Genomic DNA, 20,102 nt, shown 5'->3' with positions numbered 1-20,102 from the left:
AATAATTAAAACCTGCGAGGGCTTCATCCTTTCCAGCACGTGTAGACTGTATTTCTTTTCCCATTACTTTGGCTAAGATACAAGGTGGATGATATTTAATTCAGGTAATAAGGAATCAAAAGGGGGTTGTTTTTCTGCTGCTGGCACTCTGGTAACCACTGCAGCCCCGGGGAGAGCTTTCCTCTTCCCACATCTCTGGAGAAGTGCCCACGCCACAGAGCCTCCAGTGGCCTCCGCTCTCCCATTCCCAATGCCAAAGCGCTGCAGGAGCCTTCAGGGGGGCACAGCCCCTCTGCAGGTAGGCAGCACATGCCTGAAAAGGAAGCACAGCAATCCCCAAAATCTTCTGGAGGATCTGGGGAGGGGCAGCACCCACGCAGGTCCCAGGGGGGCTGCTCCCCTCCCTGTGCCCCAGGGACGCCCATCAGCCTGCCCACACACTTGCAGCAGTTGTCAGCGTCCTCCAGCAGCTCAGGATCTTTCACTCCTATCTTACTTGCAATATCTACCAGCTCTATTTAAAGCGATCAGAGATTTACATCAGGAGACTTTAAATATAGAAGTAATTTTGTGTAAACTCTTGCCTTTATTGCAGCTCGGCAAGGAGAAGGGAGGAAAAGCCTTTCCTTTTTTAGACTTGGCAGGAAACAAGCAGTTAAATAAGTGAATACTATAAAATGAAAATCTTAAAGTGATTACAAATATGAAAGGAGTGAATACCAAATTGAAACAGCCGTTTAATCAAGATAAAGTACCGAAATCCAGCAATTGGCCTCTTTCCATGATCCTGTAGAGCTGCGCAAAGGAGGCGGCTTACTGTAGCATTACCAATTGCAGTTGCTCGCTGCTGACTGCCAATATCCCAAAGTCTTCCACCCTTTGCAGCTTTTCACATGCAAAATGCCTTCCTTTATGGATCACCCTTGATGTGAAGTGGCTTTAATTATTCAAGAACTGAAATAAAGATGAAAAAGTAATTGCATTTTAATTGCTCTAATAATGGCAGGAAGCTGCATTGTGACTTAAATACTGAAAGGTGAAGATGAAAACTGTTTGTTAAGATGCCTTTCCTTCAAACACAGCTTCTTTGTATTTTGTGCCAGTCTTCCCTCACCCCATAACCAGTCACACCAGTGTATGCCAGGTTTATTCTTAAACTCCTGAGATGGTTTGGTCTGTTAGACAGTGATACCATAAGCAATTTTAAGGTTGAGGGATTTCCTTGTAATGAACCAATGCCAGACTTCTCAGCTTGAGATATTTGCTTACCCCAAGCATCTTCAGACTGGGCAATAACGGCCCTTCGGAGACGGCAGTGGGAGGTTGCGGCAATGAAGTTATATGGTGGGGAAATTATGTTGTTTAAGGGGCAGGTCCTGCTGCCTGACAGACAGTATGGCTCTGGTGGCCCCTGCCAGGGGGAAGCTTGAGTTGGTTTTCCTTGTTATGTGCAATCGGCACACAAAACCCCCAGGATTTTGGAATGGGAGGGGAGGGCATTAAAGAGGATTTGTTTTCTCCTCGCTGTACTTTATGTGTCTGTTCTGCTAAAGCGTAGGTGGGAACAAATCCCATCAGCCAGCCACAGCGGTGGGAAGCAACCTCGCCAGACAGCCTTTGGCAAGGAAGATTCAAGACCTGACCTAAACTGAGATTAACAGCACTTTGGAAATTAGTGTGAAAGGCATTGCTCGATACTCATGTATAACCTCTGAATGTCTCAGTTACCGCAAAGATGTTTTTTCCTTCTGCATGAAGAAGTTTTCTGGTTTTATTGCCATCTCTGTCACAACAGGAGCTTTAATTCCTCACACCAGCGTCCTACCACAAACCAGAGTGCTCTCTCCTGCACACAGTTCCTCCTGTGACTACACCACCCAGCAGTATCAAGCCAGACAGAATAAGCTCAGAAAAGGAAAAGACACGGGTGGAATATAGAGTGAGGCTATTGGCTTGGCATGCCAGACATGGGCTGGAGTCAATTCCAGATGTGAGCTGAACAATAATGAAAACCTTATACTTTATCACCTTTTACAGTACATGGAGAGATGTCCAAACAATTGCTTTCACTGAATGATTTCAGGCAGTCATTAGCCTCATACAGAGAGAATAACACACATAAATACACAGGCAAGTCTATTGTGAGCAGAAAAAAGTTATCAAAACAATTTTTAAGAAACGATCTAATGTATGGGGGAAGCGAACTTCATTCTCTCCCCGCTCCCTCTCCCTCTTGTCATTCCTCTTCTTTCTTTCAATGCTTATGATGCTCAGTACGAGTTCAGTACTGATGGAGGTTAGGCAGCATTTTCATATGCAGCCCAAAGAGAAGCCTTGAGGTTATAAATATATTATTATTGGGGTAGTTTATTTTTGCTGGAAGAACCATTAATTCAAATCAGAAGCAAATCAAAATAGAAGCAAATTCCTCTATTTATTAATTAACTAATTGCTCACTTAAATCAAAATGAAAATATGCCAGGTATTGGCTATGCCTCAGCAGGCCCCTGCTCTGGGAGTATTAGACTGCTGCAGGTTGGACAGACCCAGTTCCCACCAGGAACAAAACAAGAAGAGAACTGTAAGTCACAATATGTCCTTCCTGGTGCGCCCAGGCGTCCAGGAGACTTACTGCCCGGGCAGTGCTGGCACCCAGATGGCTGAGCCAAGCCCTCGGTACAAAACTGAACGTGAGGAACAGCACAAAAGGCTGCTGGGGGATGAGATGAAGCTTATTGAGAAAAGCCTTTGCTAAGTTAAAAGCAAGAGTAAAGTAAATATTATAGACATTCTTCAGCCCTGTGTAATGGGAATACTGCCATAGTTAAGGCTGAATTGCAATTTGCATTCAAAAGTAGGAAGAAATTACTCCAGTTCACATTTCAATGAATGAAATCCATCTAATGAATTAGCATATGTTGCTGTGAGACAATTTCCAGTTTCAGAGGAAGCCAAATTTTGTGCACATGGCTTTAAAAATAAAATATTTTCTGTTTTTTGCAGAAATACTCTCAAATGTTCTTTCCTTAAAACATTGCCTCTCTTCCCCGCATGCCGTCGGGGAGTCCTGTCCAGGGGAAGCCCCAGATTCCTGCTGCAAGATGGAAATTTTGTGCAGCCTCTTAACTTTTTTCTGAGCAGGGGAAAGACTGATGAAGCCGTTTGTGGGCTTGTCAACATGAACATGCAGTTGCCCTGAGGAAAGGGGCTGGTGGGCGAGGCCAGGAGGAGAAGGGGCAGCAGCTGTGCAGGGAGAGCTGAAGCCCACCATAAGCAGAGGGACTGACCACCATGTCCAGAAATGCCACCGTGCTTCTCCCCAGGAAGCCTGGTGCCCCTTCAAGGCAGTGATGCTTTATGCATAAAGTGTTCTGTAATGCTATTTATCACTGGCTGTACCTCCAAACTCCTCAGTAAGGAGCCAACCAGCACAGCACCTTGGCAGCATGGGATGCTGTGAACTGCTCCACGCTGTGAGGATCCACAGCTGGTCCCCTCCCTCCTACCTTGCTGCAGCTTCATGTTCTGCTCCTTGCAGGATAATTTTGGGACACTCGGTAGGGTTTCAATCTCACTATTAATTGGACACATCAGACCTGAATATAGCACTCAATAGACCAGAAGGAAATAGGAGAGATGGTGCCAATGGCCACATGATCCTGAAACCCCAACCCATGCCTGTGTTCCTACGTCAAATTTAGCACCCCCACAAGAAATATCTCTTCCACTGATTTAAAGACGCTTTGAGCACAGGCGAGATTTTTCTCCCTCTGCATACAGCTTAGACCCTGTGGCTGGCCAGACCCTCTCTGCTGGGCTGCGAGAGTAAAGGTAAAACTCACCCGTGTGCTGCGAGAGCCCCTGAAGTATTTTTCATAACACCCTTAAATGACAAATCAACTGTAGTAATTGCAACATATTCAGGGTCACCTCAAAAAAGGGTGCTGGCATGATCCGGCATGGCTGCAAAACTGGACTTAGTCTCACAAAAGCAAGCTTTCTCACAAGGTACTTGTGCTTCCTGCTCCTTCTTCAAATACAAATAAAATAAATACCTTATTGTTACCATTAAAAATTCAGCACCTATATTGTTTAAGCCATCAAACCTATTATGAACAAAGTGCTAACATATTTTAAAGTAATGAACCAAGTACAGTGTCTAACAGCGAGGCCATTGCATTGTTCTTGGCAAGTGCGGTAGAAGAATGAAATTATATTTGTGACAAGGGACATCACTCGATTTGAATATCAGCTCTATTAAACAGAAAATAGCGAATGCATCAACTCTACAACACCTCTGATAGCATGCTGAGGAAAGTATTTGGTAGGGTCAGTAGGTAAAACTGAGCAGAATAATTCTCTTCATTGCTGCCTTCACGGGAAGCTCCAGAAGTAATATGCATTTACAGGGAAATTTAACTGAGTCTATGGAGATTTATTCCATGAGAATTTTTGTTTCTTCCATGGTAGTTGTTTGGGTTTTCTTTTCAGTTTCAGATTACGAAAATGATTATTCAGAGGGGGAAAATAGCATCGTACAGATGCTACTGTGCAAACAGTAACTTTCGGAGGAGTAAAACATTATCATCAGAGAACATGGCAATTTGATTTACAAGTGAGCAGACAGGAAAATGTGACAGCAAGAGAATAAAGACTAGTTCTCACGAGGTGAAGCCACCTGTAATGCTGACGTGGGCTCGTTGTGCAGCCACTGCAGAGCTTCTTGCTGTGCTTACCGGCTTGTGCGCAGTCTCTGCCATTTCCAGAGGACACAGTGGTCTCTAGCAGATTAACCACGGCAGACAGGAAGTTAGCCCTAATTTCCCCTTGGCTAAAGCTTCCTTGAGGCGATACAAAGCCTACTCTGCTAAAGGATAGTTCAAAGAGCGGTATGTTACACCAACACTCCCCAAATTCAGCTCGACCATCTTAAGAGAAGTTTACGTCTCTTTCTAGAGCCCTCTTCGCCTCATCAGGTTTCCACTTCTACGGCAGAGACCCTTCGAAACGCCATTCCAATCCCAGCCTCTGCTGGCGACCCTACTCTACAGCTCACACGCTGGCCTAAGGCCATATTATAACCAGTTCACGGAAAATTTCAGTAAAGGCATAGGAGAACACTTTTACAGAAAGCATCATCAAACTGTCAGTGGCCTCATTAAGCAGAGGGCACCTCAGTCCCCAGATGCACAGGGAGCAGCACGTGGGCCATTAGCAAAACCAGGGCTGCCCAGGACACAGCGCAGGCTGCTGCGGGGCTTACAGCAGGGTGAGCCTCACTGCCCTGGCAAAGGAAGAGGCAGAGAGCAGGGAGGTTAATTAGTTCATACTTTTAATTAATTTGCCATTCCTGATAGATGCTACAGATATAGTCGTGAAGTCTTACTTATTGACAGGGTAAATTTATTACATGTCAAATGGGCAGCGTATGCTTTCCCAACCAGCTATGCCCACATGTGCACAGAGTTCCCGTGAGCTGTGTCTAACTGGGAGAAGGTATTTCGGTCTCCAAGGCTCATCACCTCCTTTTCAGACTGACCATTAATCCGGTCTCAGACAGGCTCCTCTACTCTGGACCGTGATGTGCTCTGTGTGTGTTTGTGTGTGCTTCTTTGCCTGTATGTGCGCACACTGGCGGGGTTTCTTGTTATTGCTGGAAACAGTTATGTCTGAGTCTGCCACTTTTTCTTCCTTTCTCCTCCCGCTTTTGCAAAGGAGGGAAGGAGTTGTTCACTGCCTGCAGTGAGACCTGACCTCAGCAGAGCTGCTGGGGGGGCAGGAGCTGATTTCGAGTTCCTCCCAGGTCCTGCCAGCATCCCTTCCCACACCGGGCTGCCAATGCCAGTGCTGCTCCTGCCACAGTCAGACCGCACTGTTTCTGCCCTGATTGCCATCCTCCCAAAGCACAGGCACTTGCTTAGTTTAAAGCATGAGAGGCGTCTCACTGAACATAGAGATGCACATGGATTTGAAATTAATCCTTTGGACAAATGTCTGCAGGAGCAGGCTTTTGCTCCACAGTCAGCACAGCCTGAGGAGGCAGGCTCTGATACCCCCTAAGCTGTCACACCCCCCATCAGAGTTGTACCACAAAAGAACAGAGTTTAGCCCCAGAAATTAGCAGCTCACCACACTGAAATGTCTGCCATGCTCCCAGCAGCTGAGCTATTGTGGTTGCTTACAGGTAAGCCGGTGGTGCTCTGGATCTGTATTTTAGCACTAGGCAGCTGCCCCTTCACATCACTGAGAGAGGTTAGAAATGCAATGTCCAGTGAAGCATGGTATTTCTGTTTCTTCCTTGCTGCATGAGGGGAAAGGAGGGAGAAAGAAGAGATGAGAGAATCAGACCTGAATGTTTCCAACAATAATTAATAGCAAATCTGGACAGCACACACAGAGGGCTCTGTGGCATCCGTGTAGAGGAGCTTGTTTGAGCCAGAAAGCTGGCCTCCGAGACTGTTGAATCAGCTGGGAATATTGATGTGATTAACAATGATTTGATTTGGAAATCAATGCAAAGGAGATTGTTTGCTTGCTTTGTCCAATTTAGTCCATGAAATACTGGCTTCAATACAGGGAGAAATTCAGCCGAAGCAGGAAGGGGATTTTGAGGAGGGGTGGAGTGGGGTGTGTTTGTTATTTTATCAGACATCCGTCTGGATTCTAGCTGGTGAAAACTTGAGCATTCAATCAAATGCTTTATGTGTGTCTATAATAATCCGAACAAAGGAACAGCTGACAGCTCATGATCATTTAAAGATAGAGCAATTTCTATTTAGCAATCTTGTGACTGCATTTTCTGTATCTACGTGCAAGGCTTCCTAATCGTTATGTGGGTTTTGTTGCAGTTTGGCTGCAAATGAAACACTATGAATTTACAGGAAACCCAACACAAACACTAAGTCTTTAAGAGGAATATTAAGAAGCCATTCTCCTGGGTCACAGAGCGAAGAGGCTGCATATGCACAGCTATTAAAGGTTGCCAGGGATAAATTGTTGGGCTTATATTCTAGCCCTAGGAGGAGTGATAATCCATCACAGATAATTTGTATTAGAAAGGAGAGAAGCATTTTTTAAACTTTAGTTATATTATATTGTCTCTTCCACTTTAGCTCCAGGGAGATGCTTCTGCCAATAACTCCTGGGAGCAGTGCAAGAACCCCTGGGTGAAATTCTTGTGGTGTGGGCTGGGAAGCAAACTAGTAAGTAACTGATAAATGGTCTCTCCTAACATTAATGTGTTTTTTGAAATATGTGAAAAGCTTGGTGATTAAATCCCAGACCCCATATAAGGGTCTCATTCTGCCACATTAATTTTGCTGAGTAGCCACTTGCTCCACAGAAACCACTATAAAAAATCATCACAAGGAAGAGCAATAAATGACACACCAGAGCTGAAAGCTTGTCATCTTAGTATTGCTCTTGGGAAATTTATCCTCCTTAAAATCAGCAGTTTGTCAGTTATGATGTAATTATTTCATCACTCACTGTGGGAAATTGAGGTTTTGTCATGTCCCCCCTCCATGCAACAGGTTACTCAGATTCCCATGAAATGCTTGGTCTCTCCGCTTAGTTACTTTGGAGCTGCAAGACTCTCCCTGGCTTGAACCAAGATTAGGTGTCCAACACTCAGTCAGTTATGAGCAAGGGAAGTTGATGAAATAGAACAGCGAGACAGCCCTGCCTTTTGCACAGGTCCTTCCCACAGCCCGCGATCGGCACAGGCTGAGAGGACTGAAGGACATAGGCTGTACCAGGCAGCTCTGCCCACAGCAGCCAGAGCTGGCTGCTGATTCCCTTCCTCCCTCACAGCTTCCAAGGCAGCAGCTCTCTTTGGATACAAATGGAGGTGTTGGAGGCTGCTTGCTTTGCTGCTGGAGGCTATGTGAGTTCCGCTGGGATGAGAACTGGCTTACACAACAGCACAGAAAGGAGCAGGACTGCCTGTATGGCTTATTGGAGTCACCAATATCTTGGATACCCTCTGTTGAGACTGCTCACAGACATCCCTGGTTAGACCTTATCCCCTCGCCATCCTTAGGACCAGCTTCTCCGTAGTAGCTGTTCTCCTTAAAGACTAAAACTTCAACCTCCTCAGAAAGTCCTCACCTTCCTGATCCAGTCCTTGACCTGCTAGGAACAAAGTACCTCCTTTTGACCCAGGAAATCACATCTGCAATGTTACCACCACAATTTCAGCATCTCCATGTAGGCCTGGACTCCTTTGATGGAAGAGTCCCACCAGCTGAAGACACCTCATTGCCTTGAAGCAGTGGGACCGCTGCAGCTCTGCTTTCTGTGCCAGGACACATTTCCCTTTCAAACAGCCCAGGAAAGTTGAAATAGCTACAGACCAAAGGAGGTGCCAAAATATCAGCTTATAGAAGATGCTCTGCTGCTTAGAACAGATTAACACATTTTACATACAAAAGCACTGAATGGAAACATGGAGTTACTCTATATTTGGACATGGGGCAATACCAACATGATCCAAAGAAAAGCAGGAGAACAATCTTGCAGTGGAAAATGCCATCAGCAGTGAGGCTGAGCCCAGACTGCAGCAGTTAGCACATTAAAATGATTACAGCAGTTTGGGCTGTGATCACCTTAGACCTTAGAGGTTTTTCACTAACCTTTTTTCTGCAACTAAATTCTTCACACAGTAGACAATTTGAGTAGTGATTCAATTCACTGCAGTCTCCTCCGTGAGTCATTACTGAAGCAACTCTTAAACAAAGGTTAAGCATTTTAAACAAATGGCTCTACCTTTCAAGATGGGATGCAAACCCCAGTTGGTCACAACTAGACATTCAGACAAAAGGGACTTCAATTCTCACGGCTGAGATCCATCGACATCCACTGATGCATTTGTATTTCAGCAATTCAGTGCTATCCTTCAGCCTGTTTGTGCAACTATTCAGTGAGGCTCTTTATCTCTCTGTTGTGTATTTGTAATATTTATTCACATAAAAAAGACCTAGATGATTTGGACAGCGGCCATAGCTTTTCAGATCCAAAAAATACCCCTACCATTAAAATTATTAACTAATTAGAGTAGTTCTGCAGTACTGGCAGCAGAGGAGACTATCCTCTCTCCTGTGCGTGGAGAAGGAGCATTTTTGGTGCTTTTATGCATTGTGGAAAGGCAGCTCTACCCATGGGAGGGCAGTGCCAGGTGAATTGTTTCTATTTCTGTAATACGCTCTCCTAGCAAAGCACCTGAAGAGCTGCCTCTTTCTCTTTTATTTCATCAGTGTGGATGGAGAGTGGCAGACACACAGTACAGCCCTCACAGCACTCCACACCTCCATGGTGACAGGGTCTTTCAGCCTCTGCGTCCAGTCTGAGCTAGCTAAAAGCTTTATTTTGCTGCAATACTTCCCACAAAGAACTGCACCCATAAGGATGCTCCGCACTGGGTCTGTGTTCAGATTACAGCCCTGGAGGCAATCGGCTCTGCAGCTCAGTATTAAGCTCAGCAGCTATCTAGGCTTCTCCACAGGCCCAGTTGTACTTAATTCCAACACCATTCGAAACTAACACTGCCACTGCCTGTAATGCAATAGCTGAGCCATATCCAAACTTCGTGTGTGTGAGATAAACACTACACAGGCTCTTGGCTTGCCTATTAAGGTGTTTGCCCTGTTGTTCTTACTGACATCAGCACTGCTGACAAAAAGCAAGCAATGCATTTTAATAAATCTGGAGAGCTGTGTTTGGCTTCCCAAGTAGCTCTGCAGGCAGCTTGACGAAAGGGAGCTACACGCTGCTGCAAACTGGGCTTCTTCAGGGAAGGGTGAAAGCGATGAAGCAAATGTTTCTGAGGTTCAGATGAGCAAGCTTCTGTGCAAACAGACAATCCCTGAAGCAAAGGCAACTGCAGAGCTATTTTGATTAAACAAGCCTGGGATCACTGAATTTCTTCTCCTGCAGAGTCCAGGAAAGGAATGGGACAAATTCTCAGTGCCCATCAGTGGAAGTAATGGTTTTGAGAACACCCCCTTACTGACTTTACCCTTTGTTCCAGTACCACCTGTAAATTCTTTGCTAAAACTAATATTCTTAAAGCAAAACACCTTCTCTTTCACAATGTCTACCTATAGAATTAACTGGCAAAGGTTCATTCTGTTTTCCACCTAAAATGCTTGACAGACACTTAGCAACCTATTTCACTAGATGCCCACACTCCAATTTGCACCCCTTTCCTTTCCCTTCCCCTTCTGAAACTAATAGCCTGATTTTTTTAAAAAATAGGAGTGCATTAACATGGATCCCAATCCAGACTACACAGGGTTTGCTGTAGTGCCTGGGTTTGCCGGGCCAGTGCAGTGTGGTGCAGTGCTGTGCGGTGGGTGTTGTGTGAGGCAGTGCGGTTTTGTGCAGTGCTGTGTGGTGCGGTGTTGTATGGTGCAGTGGGCGTTGTGCGGTGCGGCGCGGCGCGGTGTTGTGTGGTGTGGTGTTGTCCGGTGCTGTGCTGTGTTGTGTGCTGCGGTGCAGTGCAGTGCGGTGCAGTCTTGTGCTGTGTGGTGTTGTGCTGTACGGTGCAGTGCCGTGCACTGCTGTGCAGTGCTGTGTGTGTTGTGTGGTGTTGTGCGGTGCTGTGAAGTGTTGTGCTGCGTGGTGCAGTGTTGTGCCGTGTTGTGCGGTGCGGTGCGATGTTGTGCGGTGTTGTGCTGTGCAGCGCAGTGCTGCGTGGTGTTGTGCGGTGCTGTGCGGTGCAGTGTGGCGTTGTGCGGTATGGTGCTGTGCGGTGCGGTACTGTGTGGTGCGGTGCAGTGTTGTGTTGTGCTGTGCGGTGTTGTGCGTTGCGGTGCTGTGTAGTGCTGTGCTGTGTGGTGCAGTGTTGTGCGGTGTGGTGCTGTGCTGTGTGGTGTTGTTCAGTGCTGTGGAGTGCGGTGCTGTGCGTTGCGGTGCTGTGCGGTGTTGTGCGTTGCGGTGCTGTGTAGTGCTGTGCTGTGTGGTGCAGTGTTGTGCGGTGTGGTGCTGTGCTGTGCGGTGCTGTGCAGTGCTGTGGAGTGCGGTGCGGTGCTGTGCAGTGCTGTGCTGTGCGTTGCGGTGCTGTGCGGTGCAGTGTTGTGCTGTGCTGTGCGGTGCAGTGCAGTGCTGTGCGGTGCGGTGCTGTGCGTTGCGGTGCGGTGCGGGCCGCTGCCGCCTCCTGCCCGGCCGGGGAGCTCGGTGCCGCTTCGCGCTGCGGGCGCTCCCCCACCGCGCTCTGGACGATCTTTCTGTTACATTTCTGCCCTCTAATGGGCAAAACGAGCTTCGCACCGTTTCTTGCTATTCTGAGGAAAGGGAGGAAAAGCCCCGAAATGTTCAATACATTTAATTCTTCCCAGCCTAGCTGCGGCTCTGCCCCGCTCCCCCCCGCACCTGTAGGCGGGGGCCAAACACGCCGGGAAGGCTTCAGTGCCTCTAAAGCGGCAGAGCCAGATGGCAGGAGACAGAGCTTAGAAGGCTCCTATAAATATTTGTTCTGCTCAAATAAATATGCACGTTTTCAGTTTCTCAGCCAATTTTGGGGAGTTTGTATCAGAGAACTAAGCTTTATCACAAGATTTCTTGGACCTCAAAAGGGATTTATATGAGATGGTTTTATTTAACCAGAAATTCAGAGCTTTTTTTCCTTTCCTTGAGGATACGAGCTGCAAGATTAAGGATAAAGAGAAAAATCCCTGAAGGAAAGTAAAACCAAACAGTAGAAATATGAGGCCAGAGCTTGCCATTTGTCTAGCCAGGATGGAGTAACGAAACTTTAAATGCTAACTAAGAAAATTACAGAGACTAATCTCAAAGTTACCAGCCCACCAGATTTAGCTGGTGAGCTCCTATGAAATGATGGAGAGTAGTGGGTCTTAAAACTCTTAATCTATTAGAGAAGGACTAGATATGTTGGAAACATAGCATTGTATCTGAATAAAGGAAGCCAGATGGGCAACAGACAGATATTTAAAGGCTCCTATAAATATTTGTACGTTTGTTTCAATGTAAGATATCCTGCAAGAGCTTGTCCTGGCAGCTCCACCAGGCCATTGGTGCAACAGGTCAGAGCAATGCAAGCAGCCAGAAGCTGCTCCAGCAGCAGCAGCATGATCCGGTGAGTGCTGAGGAGGTGCAGTGATTCAGTGGTTCCTTCAGACAGTTTTTGAAAACAGCTTTCATAAGTTGTAGCTCATGTATTGACTTGGTTAATTCTTTCCCGTTGTGAGCTGTTGTCAGAATTTGTTCCCGTGTTTTGAGTAGCGAGGGAAAAAAAAATCCTTTTTTTCAGTGGGAAACTACAGAACAAAACAAACATTGTTGGTTCCTTTCCAAATTGCATTTTTCGTTCCATTATAGTTTTGCAGCTAAAAGTACCGAATTGCTGAAAAGAGTTAGAACTATCTACATCTTCTCGTCATAAAATTGACTGAGAAAATTCCCATTAAAATGAAATCTAAGCAAAGGTGGATCGCCAGCTGCAAGTTAAGTTATATAGGGCACAAATCCTACTGAAGCAAACTATCCCAGCATCATTCCCTGTCTCTGGCCTTCTAATTGTGTTCTCTTTCTCCAACTGCTGAAAGATACCAATTTGACTTTAAAACAAACAAACAGAACAGAAAAACATAACAAGGTATGCTATAGCTTCTAACATAGCTTCTTGACTGCCTCTATGCAAACTGAAGATAATATTTTTTTCTTAAGTCAGAAAGATTTGGCTCATGGTACGACTGCCTCAGTACAATGTCCCGAAGTAGATGGTGTTAATGCTATTTTAATCCACACTTTGGCATTGATCCTGCCATATCCACAGCATACGGATGGCAATGCAGTGAAGCCCTGTGCGTCTGCATGCTGAACATGGCACTTTCCAAAAACGCAGAAGAGCTTTAATCCTTGGGGCTGACCAAGTTATTATCTGCATAAGATCCAGTGGAAGACAGGACGGACATGACTGGATGATGTCTCTGCAGCCCTGTACCTCCAGCCTCTTTCATGCTGTGCTGGTTTATCAAAGACCTCCCTGGTACTCAGCGAAGGACAGGCACACCCCAGCTCCCCTCATTCCTGCACGTTCACCTCCATGCCAAAGGCATGCAGGGCTGCACAAATCCTTTGATATATAGTTGTACTGTGGTAGGGAAATTTTACAACATGAAACTGCTAAAGCCTAGATCCAGCCCTGAACCCAAGCCCTGCATCTCCTTGATGTCTATTAATGCCTCTCAGCACATTGCATGGTCTAGACTAGAGGGTTCCTTAAGATCCCACCCAACCTGATTTTCTTTGATCCTTCTAATTTCTTATCGAACCAGAAACTTCCCTTTCCAATACAGATATAATTCCAGCCCCTTTGGCAGCTTTTCCAACCTCCATTAGAGCTTCACAGCCCTGAATAAAGTGTAGTTGGTTTAGCGCAGTCAATGGACTGCAAAGTTTCATAATTTAATTTAATCTCTCTTGCAGTAGTGCAATTCCCCTTCTAGAGCCCTGCCTATCTAATAGGCATATATTCTTCTGTGTCCTGGTCCTGTCTCGTCTGATCACAGCAACAGACGTAGCATATGGATTAGACACGAGATGTCCGTTGTGCTGGGAGGAGGGTGGAGAGGGTCAGTCATCCAACATGCAGAATGGGAGGGCTAGAGGGTGTCGAATGTTTCACATCCTTTGCATGTTTTCTCTTAGATGTATTGTGAGAAATGTGATCAATTCAACTCTTTTTTCTACAGATTAGAATAAAGAAACATAAAAATCCTCTGAATACCTTGATAACACCTCCTCAGCTGGCTCATTATAACCTATTGTGAGGCATTTCCAAAAATGAACATTTCACAGTATGGGTCAGGAATAATCCTCTTGGTACAGACAAAAGGTGCCAATGCTCAGTTATACAAACTTGTGCTAGCTGAGGAATGTGCCTGTTCACACCTCAGGCATCTTCCAGTGCAAACCAGTAGCTTCAAACCTGCCCAGGCAAAAAAAAAAACAAAACCAAGAACGATGGGGCAGTCATGCACCTACAGTGGCTGGAGGACAAAAATCCCATCACTAGGAGCAAGCTTCCCCACCCCAGCGCTGGGAGCTTCCTAGCAAAAAGCCCTTGCTGTTACAGCTGTAATTACATAAATCCCTTAGATGCGTTTGTGTCAAAACCATTGATCAAGAAACAGTATTAATTAGACCTAATCCACACTTCGGAGGCACCAGAACATATCATCACGGCTCAAGGGGGTTTAGGGCAGCAGAGTGTATGTCTCAGCAACGCTTCCTTAATTTTATCCTCATGATTTTGAAGGTGTGAATGCACAGAGAAAAAGAAGAGGGAAAAAAACAAAAAGGAAAATAGCAGCTTTGCAAATTTAACCCTTCCGAGGTGCAGCCAGCACACTGAGTTGTCTGTGAGGTTCAAACCTCCTGTGACTGTACCTACACAAACTGAGTACACCCTGAAAGTTTGTGCCTTTGAGAAGAAACATAAAATACCATGGACGTACTAAATGATCTACTGCAAGCACATCTATTTGCTTCTCTCAGAGCAGGCAGACACCTGGCAACTGCATGGGCAAAGGGCTAAATAAACCACCTGGGTTATTTACTGAGGGAAGGCAAAGTCGGAGATCCCTGGCAATGCTCCAGCCCTGCCAGCCTGATCCCAACATAACTGGTTGCCCAGTCCCTCCACCGTGCCACTACAAAACCAGCCATCTGCTAGAGAGAGAGGGAGACCAGGCGCAGAGAGGAGGAGCAGGCATTTGGAAACTGCCCCATGTTTTAGGCTCTGAAGAGTTAAAGCAACCAGAAGAATCTTAAACAAAAAAAAGAAAAAAAAAAGAAAACACCAAAAATGAGCTAAGCAGCAGCTCTCACAACAAAACTGTAGTTCCAAAATTAATGAGATTTTGATAACCCCCCTTTAAAAATCGAATATTTCCATTTTAAAATGTACAAAGACTAAAATCTTAATAAATATCCTATTAAGAAACTTCTGCTGCTGTTTTAGAGTTTCAATTGAAATACAGTGCATGAAGGTTGCCATAGCTACAAGCAAATTTTTAAATAACTGTTTTTCATCAGAGCAGCTGCAGTATCACGCAGAAACAAAGGTGAAGTGGGGAAGCTGGAAGGAGTCCGACCAGCTTCAAGCTCCTAATCAAATGACTCCGAGATTTTCACAAACACAGCTCAGAAACTTTTAATACGCTTTCTGCTTCTTGAAGGAAATATTGCCCTTTGTTATTTGGCAGCACCCTAGCAAATGCTGTCAGCACTACGTGAGATCTCAGTCAAGAGAAGAGCTTTGTTTTCATGCTGGAAAAGATAAAAATTTCCACTGCTAAGCCCCTACCATGGTGCAAGTGCCCAGGCACTGAAGGATGTGCTGTGGCCTCGGGTCCACTCTAAAGGGTTTTTTGTGTGAACTGGTTGATTGGCAGCCACGTGCCTAAAAATGCCACAAGAGCCACAGATTTCTGTATCCAGGAAAAACTCTTCCTCGCCTGAGCTTGCACAGGAAAACACAGAAAGGAGGAAATGTGAGAAAACAAGTGAAGCTGTAAAATGTTAGCAGGAGGCTTTTGAAGTGGGGCTGTAATTTAGGTGGTCCTGCCTCCAAGGGTGTTCAGTGATTCGTGGACAACAGGAGGCATTTTCCTCTCCTGTAAGATCTCTCCCTGGCAAGAATAGGCAGAGCAACTTTCTGAGCAACAGTGCAAGCAGAAAATGGACATTCTGCACTGTGGGCATCTGTTCAGAGGAGGGCTAGGCTACGGACAACACTGAGAGCCTCCTTCATACTCAAGCCTTTCAACCAGTGATATTAACTATGGCAAAATTCCTAGAAAACTTCAAATAGATTCATTTTGTGTCCTCAGCCAAGTATGTCCCTGTGTCCCAGTCTATAAAATGAGAATAAATAAAGAATAAAATTTCTCACAGGAATACCAAGAGAATTAACTCCAGCACAATAGTAATTGAATTGCTATCTATAGAAAGTGGAAATGCTTGGCTGGGTTCTTTTTTTTCCTAAACAACAAATTAATGATCATTATTTAATACACTATTACGAATCTGAAAGAATCATCCCAGTGATGATTATTTTTATACAAATTGGTTCATTTATCTATGACCTGCTTCTAAGAGGTACCTCCACAGCACAGTAGAAGTGTGCCTGGTACTTCAGCAGCAATGCATGAAGGCTTGCGATGCTCTGCCATCACCTGCACAGCAGCAGAGTTTACAGGCAAGCAACAGATATTAATCCATACAGACAAATCTTCTGGGCAAGGTATTTTTATTTCAAATCTGATTTAAAAATTTCCTTCACATGTTGAAATGAAACAGCTTCCTTTCCCAATGACTGTATGTTTGTTTGTTCAAAAATCGAGGTTTTTTCAACAGGTAGTAGACAACAAAATTTTTGCAGGGTAAAAGAAAGAGGAAAACAAAAGGGCAGAAAGTCAGAGAAAACCTTAAAAAAAATTTAGAAAAATGAAAGTAAAAAAATCCTATCTTGGCAGATTCTTCTAACAAATTACATTCTTTGACTAATTCCAAGTATTCATGGAAGTGTTCAAGGCCAGGTTGGATGGGGCTTTGAGCAACCTGATCTAGTGGAAGGTGCCCCTGCCCATGGCAGGGGGGTTGGAACTAGGCGATCTTTAGGGTCCCTTCCAACCCAAACCATTCTATGATTCTAAGATCCGTAAGTGCTGAGGCAGTGTAAGTCCTATTTTTAGCACAGAAAATAAAAAAAAAAAAAAGTGGAAAAGTCCCTCATTTTAGAAACTAGATACTTAATGGCAGCCAGAAACATCTCAGTGCCTCAGTGAGATAATGGCACAGCCTGCTTCAGCTGGCTTTGCCCAACACTCCTCTCCAGGTGGGCAGTGAGCAGTCAGAAAATGGAAAATAAGGATGACTACCAGAAAGACAACCTAGCAAATATCTTTCATAATAACTTTAACCTAATGTAAATTTTAAAAGTGTCTCTTTGCTAGTGCAAAAACAGGCTAGTACAGCAGAGTGAGGGAGGGATGCCAGTGAACAGAGATTTCTATACTTGACTGCATGTATCCTGTCAAAGGGACAGACCTTCCAGGATATCTTTAGGTATTAACTTTTCCGATGTAGAGTTTTGTAAAGGAAAGAAACAGAAGATCAAAAAAGCACAACCTGCTGTATGGTTGGGCTGCCAGAAAAACAGATTGTGAGTCACTGAGAACTAGTGACCTTAGTCAGCATATTGCGACTCCATAGCTTTTAAGCCCTCCTGTTTCTTTCCCAAGGCAGATGAGAAGCTTGTCAAAGCTGTAGTTTCCATATATACACATGCACACTCACGCTCACATTAAAGTGCTATTTCTCTCAACTGTGCAGACATCAGGATTACTGAACCTGACATAAACTCATCATTTTCCTGGAAGCAAAAAGGGATGCTAGCCAAAAAGATGAGCCACAGTCAGCATCAGCTATCTTGTCTTGGGGTACCAAAGGGCAGCAAGTCCAGAGCCATCTCTAGAGGAGTGTGCAATGCACAGCCACTCATTTGAAAAGGCCTAAAATCATTTGCTGAGAATAAACGCCCATCTGCAGCCTGCACTAACGCCTCTCATCAGCATTCACTGGACAAGGCACACACAGTATAAAGAAATGCAGAGGCTTAAGGAGAAGATGAGGGGTGGCAGGCAGCAAAAGGGAGCAGTGCTTAATGCCACAGGGCACTTTTCTCACCTTACCTGCAATGTAAAACATGCGAACACTTACAGACCTGTTACTGCTGCGGCAGCTGCTCTCTGTCTGCCTCTGTCCACTCCCCTCTCTGAGTTGCTTCACCATTTGTTTCCATTCTGCTTTTGAAGTAGTGCACAAGCCCCTCCAGCACTCACGAGGTTTGCTTTTTTCCACCAGATTCAAGCACTATCTTGAAGCAGGGACAAAAGCGTCCTGGGGGATGAGCTACCAAAAAAAAAAAAAAAAAAGAAAAAGAAAAAAAGGGACAATCCCACAACATACAGGGGAGAAAAGCCCAAAAACCACAAGACATATGCCCCAGGGGAGGCAGGGAGGGATCAAGGACCAGGAAGAAGGGGACAGAACGTCAGCCAAGGGAGGGGGAGGCAGCAAACCGCACGAACAGCGGCAGTGAGACACTGGGGCATGCTCATACCAGAAGAAGAAGCGTGTAGACTTTTGTGCTCATTTCTTTGTTGTGAATAGTAAGCAGAAAGCCACAAGTGAAGAGCAACAAGCATGCAATAGAATTCAGGGCTGCTTCTCCATTTTAAGGGTTTGGACTCTTAGTTTGTTCATCTGCAAAATGTAAGTAGCCTTGCTGGTCTGTCAGAGCTGTGCCAGGGGGATTCAGCCTATTGATTTATTCAGAACAAAATAAACAGAGTACGATCTGTGAATAAGCACCAGAAGGTGGCACACATCAGCTTGAAAAAGATATAGTGAGGGTATATCTTCTTAACAAATGCTTTACTTGCCCCAAAGTCAAGTTTCAAATCTATAGGAGCCCTAACAAATATAGCTGAATTCACCTGAATGATTCTGCCAAGAGGAAAAAAAGTACAATGAAAAATCAGAATTTCACTCCGAAATGAAACATTTAGAGGACTAGATTAAAGAGATCAGTTTTGTAAGACAGGGAATAGGAGAAGATGAGAAAATCCTTCAGAAGAGATTCAGTCATGAAGGTTGTGATGCTTTCACTTCTGGTGCTTGTGCACAAAGCTGGTGAATTCAGTAAGGACTTGTATCAATTAATATACATAACACGTTGTGCATCTGACAGAGCGTCAGGAAATGAGTCACTGAGTTGCTTTACCGTCAGCACTGTGACACTGCATTACTTCGGTGTGCTGAGAGTCACGTATCCCACTGCAGGCTGGCTGGGGTGTGAGCTGCAGGCTGGGGCATCCTGAGGACTGCCCTGGTCACAGTGAAGTAGAATAAATGTGTATGCTGTGAGGCAGCATAATTAGACAGACAGAAGGTACACTGATTTGAAACTGCATGCTAAAAATACTTTCTATTCTGCTGGAAAGACACAGCACTGTCAGTAGGACAGTCTAGGACTTGAAAACTTACCTGGTTTAAAGATCCCAAGAATATCCAAAAAGAAGATGCCTTGTCATCCAGGGCAAGCAAAGGTCAAAAGTACCTACAGTAACCTGTAGCAAAGGAAGAACACACTGAATGGTCCGTCACGGCAAGGCTGGAAGGCAGGCTTGCTTCTGCTTTCAAAATAGCTCTGTGCCTAATCATTTTAATCTGTTCTCTCTCACCCAGCAGCAATTGTAGAGCACAGAAAACACCTAGGCAGCTTCCAGAGAAAAAAGGTTTGAGAATAACAAACTCTGGGAACAGCTCTTTCCTTCACCATTTTTCACATGAACAGCTATGATCAGAACATATATTTGCTCAGGACACAAATACCAACTACTTTTCATTACACATGGCCTGTGCAACTGTTTTCCTACATGCAAGCCCAACATTCATGGAGAGCTGGAGCTCAAGAGCTAGACTTTCACCTAGACACAGGCAGTTTGTGGCACTTGGGGAAGTTCAGCGCCATGCAGACGTAGCTACCAAGTATTTGGTAGTGATATCCCATTTGCAGGTCACCAAAGGTGTGGTAATCTGGTGTATGAATTTGTAGGGAGTGAGGAACCGCACTCTGGGGGTATACACGCATGGCTCTGGCCCACCATGGGAACCCCCTCGCCTTTCCTGCGAGTACAATCGCAGGCGCGAGCCATTATCAGAGTAACAACAGCCCTGTATCTGTTCCCTCACTCACACAATGGCGACTTGTTCACCCCTCCATGTTTTAACTACTTAAGCTTAATGTGAGGTAACATCAATAGTGCTATTATTAGTTCACGACTTACTGTAGACTTTTGAGAAAAAAAAGCATTCCTTACACCACATTTTGAAGTCTTCCCTCAAAGAGATGGGACTGCAAAGACTCCTGTACCAAAGACCATCTTGATTTCATCAGTGGCCTTGTGTGGTTACCACCATACACACATCATCATCTCTGCTGCATCCCTGCCTGGAGGCTGGGCTTCATAGTGAAGGAAGTAGATGAAGTTTTGCCCGTTCAGCCATCTAAT

At 45.1% G+C, this 20,102-nt stretch overlaps 1 long non-coding RNA gene across 1 annotated transcript; it reads right to left on the bottom strand.

Moving 5' to 3' along the window:
• Positions 1 to 741: 741 nt before the first annotated feature.
• On the bottom strand, positions 742 to 19,152 carry LOC140656794 (uncharacterized). The gene is made up of 3 exons (XR_012044152.1): positions 19,075 to 19,152; positions 17,750 to 17,937; positions 742 to 954 (listed from the first exon to the last, which is right to left on the bottom strand). It is a non-coding gene; the product is annotated as an uncharacterized lncRNA (long non-coding RNA).
• Between the last annotated feature and the right edge of the window lie 950 nt (positions 19,153 to 20,102).

The sequence above is a fragment of the Ciconia boyciana genome, chromosome 9, assembly GCF_034638445.1.
Source record: "Ciconia boyciana chromosome 9, ASM3463844v1, whole genome shotgun sequence".
In the NCBI taxonomy this organism is placed as follows: Eukaryota; Metazoa; Chordata; class Aves; order Ciconiiformes; family Ciconiidae; genus Ciconia; species Ciconia boyciana.
The sequence above is the reverse complement of the archived record's forward strand: the minus strand, read 5'-3'. Positions and strand labels throughout refer to the sequence as shown.